The sequence below is a fragment of the Cavia porcellus genome, unplaced genomic scaffold (genome assembly GCF_034190915.1).
Source record: "Cavia porcellus strain 051 isolate PalLab524CR breed Dunkin Hartley unplaced genomic scaffold, mCavPor4.1 scaffold_27, whole genome shotgun sequence".
NCBI lineage: Eukaryota > Metazoa > Chordata > Mammalia > Rodentia > Caviidae > Cavia > Cavia porcellus.
The window spans coordinates 12,741,487-12,750,401 of NW_026947510.1; the positions used below are offsets into that span (position 1 = coordinate 12,741,487).

Genomic DNA, 8,915 nt, shown 5'->3' on the forward strand with positions numbered 1-8,915 from the left:
AGACGCACACTTATTCTTATTTTTCCTGTAAAGGCAACATTTCTCCACTTTGTCTGCTTTTATACTTCTTCTTTAGTTTGATTTATACTTCTTGGGTTTCACAGAGCTTTTTGAATTTGTGTGTGTGTATCTCACATTAGAATGGAATTAATTCATTGATCACCAGAAATAAATGTTGTTTCTCTCCTATTCTTTCCTCTCATTTAGGGACACCAATTATATATGATAGTTTTATTTTTTTGCTTGAATAAATTGTCACTTGGCAGTTATGCTATGTTCTTCCACCCCCTTGGTTGCTTCATTTTGCCATGTTTTACTTAATATTTTCCAGTTTACTGCTTTTGTGCTCTGCATCATCCATTGTGTTTTTAAACTTATCAGTAGAATTCTTTATTTTGGAAATATTTCTAATTTGTGTCATAGACTATATACTGAATGCTTTTTTTTAAAGATTGCAATTTTCTGTTAAATTTTTCTTTTATATTTTCATCTATTTGACCTAGATTTTTTTTCATTTCTTGAATATACTGCACTCATTTTTATATGACTTGGCTAGCTTTACATTCGAGTTATCTGTACATTTTTATTGTTTGCCATCTCTTTTCAAAAATATGTGACATTTTCTCACGTCTTTCCAATTATAGTAATATTCTAATACATATTGAATATTATATGTTGTGTAAACAAAGAACCTCAGAGATTTCTAATCTTGTAGATTTCCATTAGGAAGAGCACTAGCTTTTCCTGTTCAGCAGGTTATGAATCTTGTCACTGCACTCAAATTCAAAATTGATCTGGGTGGCAGCAGAGTTTGAAATATAGTAATACACATCCGACCTCTGGCTCATCTTTGTTTCTGCTTCGTGCTTCTCCTGTACTTCTGAGTTGGATCCTGAATTGCTCTTATTTTTTTCAGATGTGAAATACTGTACGAACCCCAGTTTTATGCTTCAGAGGCTGAATCTTCCAAGTTCACATCCTGTATGCCATCAAGATCTGGAATATGAAGAGAAACTTGCTAGTGTGTTTGAAACAAATTCTTATTATCTAGGCATTGAGCAAGTGAGAAAATTTCAATCTACGTCCGGAAGAATTTGACCTAAATTTCCTTATTCCTGTACAGCATTAAAATGGGAGTAACATTCTGGAAATAATCAGCTATTGTTTCAGTTTCTTCAAGTTTTCAATTTGTACACTACTTATTTTATGATTTTTGCTGAAAACTTTCATGGTTTACATTTCTCTCAGCAGAGTTTCTACGTGTATTCAAACCTGAGGCTTGGACAAACATTAACCAGCAATTGAGATTTGTCCATTTTATGGAGTAAATTTTTTCCCTCAGGAAGTTTCCCTCTTAAATATTCTCTTTAAAATTTTATTCACATACCTCTTTTTGCTACCACTGATATCTAGGATCTTTAAAATATGTTTTAGTACTTTATTTTTTTTTCTGCTTATTACTGCAGAAGCAATGGCCTACTGTGAAACAGTACACTAAAGCTAGAGATTAACATTTGAATGGATTGGTTATTTTTCTGTTTCTTTTTTCTTTGATTTTAGAGTGTATCCTAGATGATGTAGCATATATTCTTTTTCTTGTTGCTTGGAAATACAAGACGTTTCTGGTATCTATTTTTGCATTAAGAACTGCCACAAAGATTAATCCCAAAGGTCAACAATTGATTGTCTCTTGTGTTTCTGTGATGCATATAGTTTAACTTCACAACTCTTATTTAGAATCTCTTGTACAGTTTTAGGTAGATGGTAACTAGAGTCATTAAGACTGAACTAAGCTGATCTTTCTTTCATGTTTTTTCTTTTTTTCTTCCTTTTTTCTTTCTCTTTCTTTAATATCTTTTTCCTTCCTTTTTTCCTTGCTGACATGTCTCCAGAGAGTTTATGTATTTTTTTCAATCATAAGTACAAGTTTTTTATCTGGTCTGAATCTGCTATTAATTCAATATGCAATGATTACAGTGATCATCAGGTAGTAGAGAAAATGTACATTAAACTGTAAAAGAAAAGGTTGTGCATGGGGGTTCTGGTAAAGATAGCAGATAGATAACAGCAGGCTACAGAGGCTCCCTGAGATAGTCAGCTTAAATTTCAAAATAATACATCATGGAGAGTCCCGAACAGAGGGAGATGAATCCTCCTGACCCAAGGTGAGAAGAACTAATCAAACACAGTTCCAGGGCTACTACTGGAACAGCTAAAGGCTTGGTGCTTCCACTGCAGCATCCATACTCACATAGCTGCAACTTACTGAGCCGCCTGAAATCGTGCCGCTTCTACTCACTGGAAATGCATCACACTGAGGTCGGGGGTTGGTGAGCCAAACACAGAGCTGAGCTGGTGGGGAACTTACATTGACCTGCGGTGAGTGCCGGGAATAAAACCATTCCACAGAAAAAGGGGCTCCAACAGAAGACATTCTGAGACCTGAAATGATCGGCAAGAACAAGGAGCCATAGTGACTTCAGTCAGTTGCTCCCTTCCCAAATGGGATTGATGGGGTGTGCTTGGCCAGGGTTACACTCCTGGCTGAGACCCAGTAAGTTATCCCCAATCAATTCCCTACGTCAGGGTCAGGCAGCACACACGAATGCAGCGAAGGCCTCAGCAGGTTCACTGACCCAGAGGGGAAGGGCCAGCATATGCTGGCCCTGTTTGCACCTTAATAGCACACTCTGTTGGCAGGACCACCTAGCCAGCACACTTCAGAAAGAATTGTAACCAATAAAGAAAGAAACTGAGGCCTTCTACATATATACTTGTATGGAAGAAACAAAAAATATGAAATTAGGAAGCAGCATGAAAAAGTCCCCAGCTCTCAACCCTGAGAACATTGACCCAGGAAAGGTAAATACAAAGGAGATTGAGGACAGCAAACATACAACATCAGATACAGCCCCAGTGATACCTTTGGGACCTCATACACGAGTTCAAAAGTAAAATATTTAACCAAGTAAAGCAAGATATAAGTAGATTAATAAAAGAAATGCTAAGCATCTCTCAGGAAGACACAGACAGAAGAATGGGGGAACACAAAAGAAGGGGAGAATCGTTTGATGAAGAATGTAAAGAAAACATAGACTACATGAAGCAGGTTCAAAGAGATTACCAGGAAATTAAAAACTCCATTGAAAGCTGGCAAAATGTCTTGAAAGAAACTAAGGATAGATTATCCAAACTGGAGGATGGGTTTGCAATGTGGGAGCATGAAAGGAAAAATTGCTTAAAAATAACAAGGAAATAGGCAGTAACAACACAAAGGCTAGAGATGACAAGAGGATCTATAAGTTAAGAATAAAGAATGTAAATGAAGAAGCAGGGATACAAACAAAGGAACTACAAATGCTATTCACAGAAATAATTAAGGAAAACTTCCCAAACATAGGAAAAGGAAATGATATTCAGATGTATGAGGCATACAGAACTCCAGCCACCTACAACCAAAACAGAGCTATACTCAGACATATAATAATCAAAATCCCAGAAATCCAGTATCAGAACAGAATATTAAAAGCTGTCAGAGACAAGAAACAGATTACTTACAAGGGAAAGCTCATCAGAACTATGGCAGACTTCTTGACACAAACCATCCAATCAACAAGAGCCTGGAGTAAAGTACTCCAAGCCCTGAAAAAAAAAAATAGCCTCCAGGGGGCTGGGGATTTAGCTCAGCGGCATAAGCACCTGCCTTGCAAGCAGGCAGTCGTGAGTTCAATCCCTGGTACTGATAAAAATGAAAAAGACAAAAAAAAAAAAAAAATTAGCCTCCAGTCCAAATTGATGTTCCCTGAAAAACTGTCTCTAGAAATTAATGGAGAAACAAGACGCTTCCAAGACAAAGAGAAACTGGGGGAATTTGCAACTACTAATCCAACTCTACAGAGAATATTCCAGGACATTCTAAAGAAAGAGAAAAGTACCAGGATTCCAGGAACAGTGGCAGAGAGTCCTCAATGAATGGAGCAGAAAGCAAAGTGAAGAAGACAAACATAACTAATGACAGAAAAAGAGCACTACAGACATGAGGCAGAGAAGGTTGGCTATAATCTCTAATATAGATAGCTGTGACACACTAAATTAAAAAAAGAAAAAAAAAAGAATTACAGGGAGAGTAGATCAGGAGGTAGAGTCCACTGAGATGGTCTTTATAGGAAATATAATTAACCTGAAAAAGGGTATATGGACCGAAAATCAAATATGATAAAACAATGCTCTGTGAGACAAGGAACCAGAGAGTAATAGGGGAAACTGGACCAGTATTTATGGGCAGGTTGGAAAGACAGGCTTTAATAGGTAAAGGAATACAATTAGAGATCAAGTCCAGGAGGGAGAAGGTTCAGAACCACTTAGGTAAATAGCAGGTTGCCCCCCCCCCCAATTTAAAACAGAGAGTGTTGGTGAGACCAAAAATTCACAGTATACACTGGGGGAGTGAAAGGAGAGGGAATAGTCTTAAAAAAGAGAGCATAAGATATTATTAATAGTGTATCAGGAATTAAAACCCATATTACTCGCACTGCTCTGCTTAGATAGAACATATTCTGTCCCAGTTTGTCTGCAAGCACTAGATCTGAGGGCACAGACAGCTATCCCAAAAATATCAGGATATACCACAGTAATCATCTTTAACTTCCTGTTAACTTAATCTGGAGCCCTGTATAACTTATACTGTTAAAGTATGACTGATCTTAGTTAAATCTGGTTTGTTTGATTGCTGTTTGTTATCAACAGATTTTATTCAAAACTATTATAATTGATAGTATCAAGTCTGAGAGTATAGACAACTATACTGAAAATGACAAGATTCACTATGATACCTGTTCTGGTTTGATTACTACCTTTTTTCTTTTGTAGTTTTACACTATCTAAAAAGTTGTATTTCTGTAAATACTGTTATATACTGATATATTCAATTGTACTATATCTGATTGTATAGCCAATTCTATTGAAAATAACAGGGGACAACACAGTAACCATGGTAGAACTCCTTGTACAGTGGTTTTATATATCTTTTTCATGTTATGTGTCTATAGGAATATGCTTTGTTCTGTCCTGCTTTGTTTTGTTTCCCCCTCTAATATAGAAAGGATAAAAGTACATATTAAGACTCATGCATGCGTAGAACCTATAAACAGTTTACGAGATCTGATCTTACAACACATGATGAGATGAACAAATACTTTGAAGGAAAAAAGACACTACAGTACCCAGTGCTGATCCTGGAGTGTCATGATGTGAAATCCAGCAATACTATTATTCTTTGTCCAGAGTGATTTTAGTCAGCTTTGGTCTGTTTAATCTCAACATAAAGGAAGATATGGCTAACTGCATGTATGTTTAAATGTATAGGATTGATAACCATATTACTAAGGTTTTTTTTGGATAGTTGAATAGAACTATTTGCAATCTCACAGTTTGAATTCCCACTTATATGTTCCATTTTTGTATCTTGAACAATTATTTGTAAGAGGACAATATGTAAACATCAATTAGTGATTTATTACTGTTTATTTTTTCTTTGTAAGTATGTATTATTTCTACCCATTTTCTGTTTTGTTTAGTTTTTCTTTAAATAAATTTTTTTAAGTTGTGCCTGTTCATAATAATGCTTTCCTCTTTTTTTTTTTTGTATATCTTCCTTTCTTCTATTTTTGCTTTTACTAATTACTATCATAGGCAGGTGACATTATTTGATTCCCATGTAGCATAAAGTTTTAGAAATACAAAAGAATACTATACTATTTAGGTGAATATTTAGTGATCACATTATTTGTTAGATTGCTTTAGAGTCTTAAAATACATTGATGAGCAGAGTAGTTGAGGCCACTTCTTTCATAGAATTTAGAGGTAATTACTACACTTGATTTTGACTGTGAAATACAAATGGGGACTACTTGATTCCGAATGTCATCATTTCTGAAGACTGATATGGCTAAATCTCAAGATAGTGGTATAATTGGAACAATTGCATGGCTTAAGTAGGAGGACACCATGTTTATGAAAATACTTGGAGTTTTTGGTTAAGTAGTATAGTTTGATGGACCAAGAAAGTTTGGCATAGATTTAGTGGGAGAGAGATCACAAGAGATAGGTGGACATTAGACTATATGTTTACGTGAGCACATTTTTAGCAACAAAAAAGGCTCATTTAGACAGCTGATTAATGTGATAAAATGTAAATTTTATGAAATCATATAGATATGTACAGAATCTTTCCTAAAAAGCTGCAAAATTCAGTGAAAGAGGATAATTTTTCAACAAATGGTGCTGAAAAATTGGTTATTCAATTAACAATTAATATCTTATACCATTAACATTAATTAATTTAAAATGAATAATGAAAATCAGTTTGAATCTCCATGCTAGCTGGGTATGGTAGCATTTAGCTGTAATTCCATTATCTAGGAGAACAAATGAGAACAGCTAATTTGAGCACAGCTTAAGCAACTCTGTGAGACTGTCTGAAAATAAAAATTAACAAGTATCTATCTAGCTACATAGGTCTGAGGATGAGCTCAATGCAAAGGCACTGCATTCAGTCCTCACTATGGTAAGACAAACAAATATAGAAGAAAAATATGGAAAAAATGAATTAGGCAAGGATTAGAAAGATTGCCAAATACACACATAATCCACTAAGCAGCAAATTGATGAATTAAACTTCAGCAAAATTGCAACTATTTGTTTTTTGAAGTCTGCCGTTAAGAGAATGAAGAGAAGAGAAAATATGGCCACACAGTATGGACTTGTCCAGAATCCACATAAGGTCTTAAAATCAAATAAGACAATCAATCCAATGAAAAGATGGGCCAACAATTTATACAGACTTTCCCTCTGGAAAAATAAACAAGTCAAAGTCAAGTATTTGGAAATAGTTTCAAAATCATCAGTCATAGGGAAATTCAGATTGTAGTTTTAAAAATTGAGCATGTTAAGTGCTAGTGAGCTTATGAAGAAACTAGAATCCCAGTTTCAGCGGGAACTTAATGCGGCCCATCATTTGATCCTGGCCATTTCGAATGTACAATGTTTACCCATGACAAACTGAAAAGCATGGCTACAAAACCTAGCATATTAACCTTCATGGCACCTTTAGAATACACCTAAAATGAAAACAGCTTGGTTACCTATCATCAGGTGAATTGATAGATTATAATGTGATTATAGTGTGTATATGTAACAAAGCACACTGAGAGGAAAAAAGTGAATTGTTGATATTTTTAACAACCTAGATTTATGTTGCGTGAATGGAGATAGAAGAAGACGTAGTCAAAGAAGAAGAAGGTGAAGGAGAAGGAGAAGGAGAAGGAGAAGGAGAAGGAGAAGGAGAAGATTTTATATAAAATTCTAGAGAATACCAAAATAATTTCAGGGTGTTAGACAGCAGATCAGTGGATATTTGATGTATTAGTTTTAGATTTTCCAGAGAAACAGGACCTATATGTTAAATATTTAGGTAGATACATTTATTATAAAGAATTAGCTAATGAAACTTTGGAGGTTAATTGGTAAGTTGAAGACCCAGTAAAACTGGTGGTGTAAGTTCTAGTCTGAGGGTAGAAAAATAAAAAACAGTGTTACATTACAATAATCAGGTAAGAGTGAGGAACAAAGAGAATGACAGAGAGAGAGACAGAGAACGTGCTCCTTTTTTCTGCCTGTACTCAGGTTCTCAAAAGATTAACTGATATCACATTAGAGAATGAAACCTGCTTTAATCAGTTTCCTGATTTAAATGCTAATCTCACCCAGAAACATTCACAGATATATCCAGAAATAACACATTAATGTTTAAGCTATACTGATAAAAACTTTAACATGGTAGAAATGCTCTAGGTATGATTAAAAAGGTACTAATTCCATTTCCAGAAAAAGAGGTAAAGTCCTCCAGTGATAGGGACCCTTCTCTTTGATGCCGTAACTTATACTGTGCTGTGAAATCAGTATATTGTATATTGTTTGATAAGACAGTAAGAGATAAGAAACTGAAGGGCTGGGCATAGCGGCACACTTCTGTTATCCCAGCACTTTGGGAGGCTGAGATAGGAAGACCTTAAATTCAAGCCCAGCCTGGACAACTTTGTGAGTCTCTGTCTCAACATAAAAGATAGATCAGGGCTGGAAATACATCTCACTGTTGAAGGCCGTGGTTTAAATCTCCAGTGGTACAAAGTCTCTTGTGTAAAATGCTGTAGTATTTGCATATAATTATGCACAACTTCTTACACACTGTGAAACTTTTGTAGAATATTTACAACACCTAATACAATGCAAATACTTGTTGTTTAGGGAATAATGACATGAAAAGTCTGTATATATTTGGTATAGAAGTATTTTTTTTCTAAGCATTTGACCTGTGGTTGCTTGAATGTATAGATACAGGACCCATGGATATAGGGGGCCAGTTATAGCTAAAAATGTGTAGCTCATTGAAAATCAATTATATATCAATAATTCTCTTTGAGAAATAATTATATTCACTTATAAATCCAAATTAAAACACTAGACTAGGTAAATAAAAACATTGGCACTCCCTTAGCTGTAGCTAGCAAACCTATGAATGTGTTTTAACTACTTTTCTATATACAAATGGTAATAATGATGCTACTATAGTCAAGTTTCTGTAAGGAGATGCAAAGTATGCAAAACACTGATGCTACCTATACCAATTCAAGAGTGACAAAATAATGAGCTCTTGTAGTTTATGTCTTATTAGGAATAATGAAGAGCAATGCAATTTGTGTGTATGTCAGCAGGCAATTTAATTCCCCATGGAAAGCATGAATAGAATAAAAAAAAATGTCGCATTTGTGAAATAGGAGTTACAGCTCTCAGAGAAGGTATATTATTTTAATGTCAGAATACAGAATATTTTCACTTTATCATGATAATGAAATTAG

General features: G+C 35.0%; 1 long non-coding RNA gene across 1 annotated transcript in view; it reads left to right on the forward strand.

Annotated features, from left to right (window-relative positions):
* LOC134473494 (uncharacterized) overlaps positions 1 to 5,754 on the forward strand; it is a 34,928-nt gene extending 29,174 nt beyond the window's left edge. The window contains exon 3 of the long non-coding RNA XR_010043741.1: positions 917 to 5,754. This is a non-coding gene — a long non-coding RNA (uncharacterized LOC134473494). The remainder of the gene's footprint in view (positions 1 to 916) is intronic.
* The last annotated feature ends 3,161 nt before the right edge of the window (positions 5,755 to 8,915 follow it).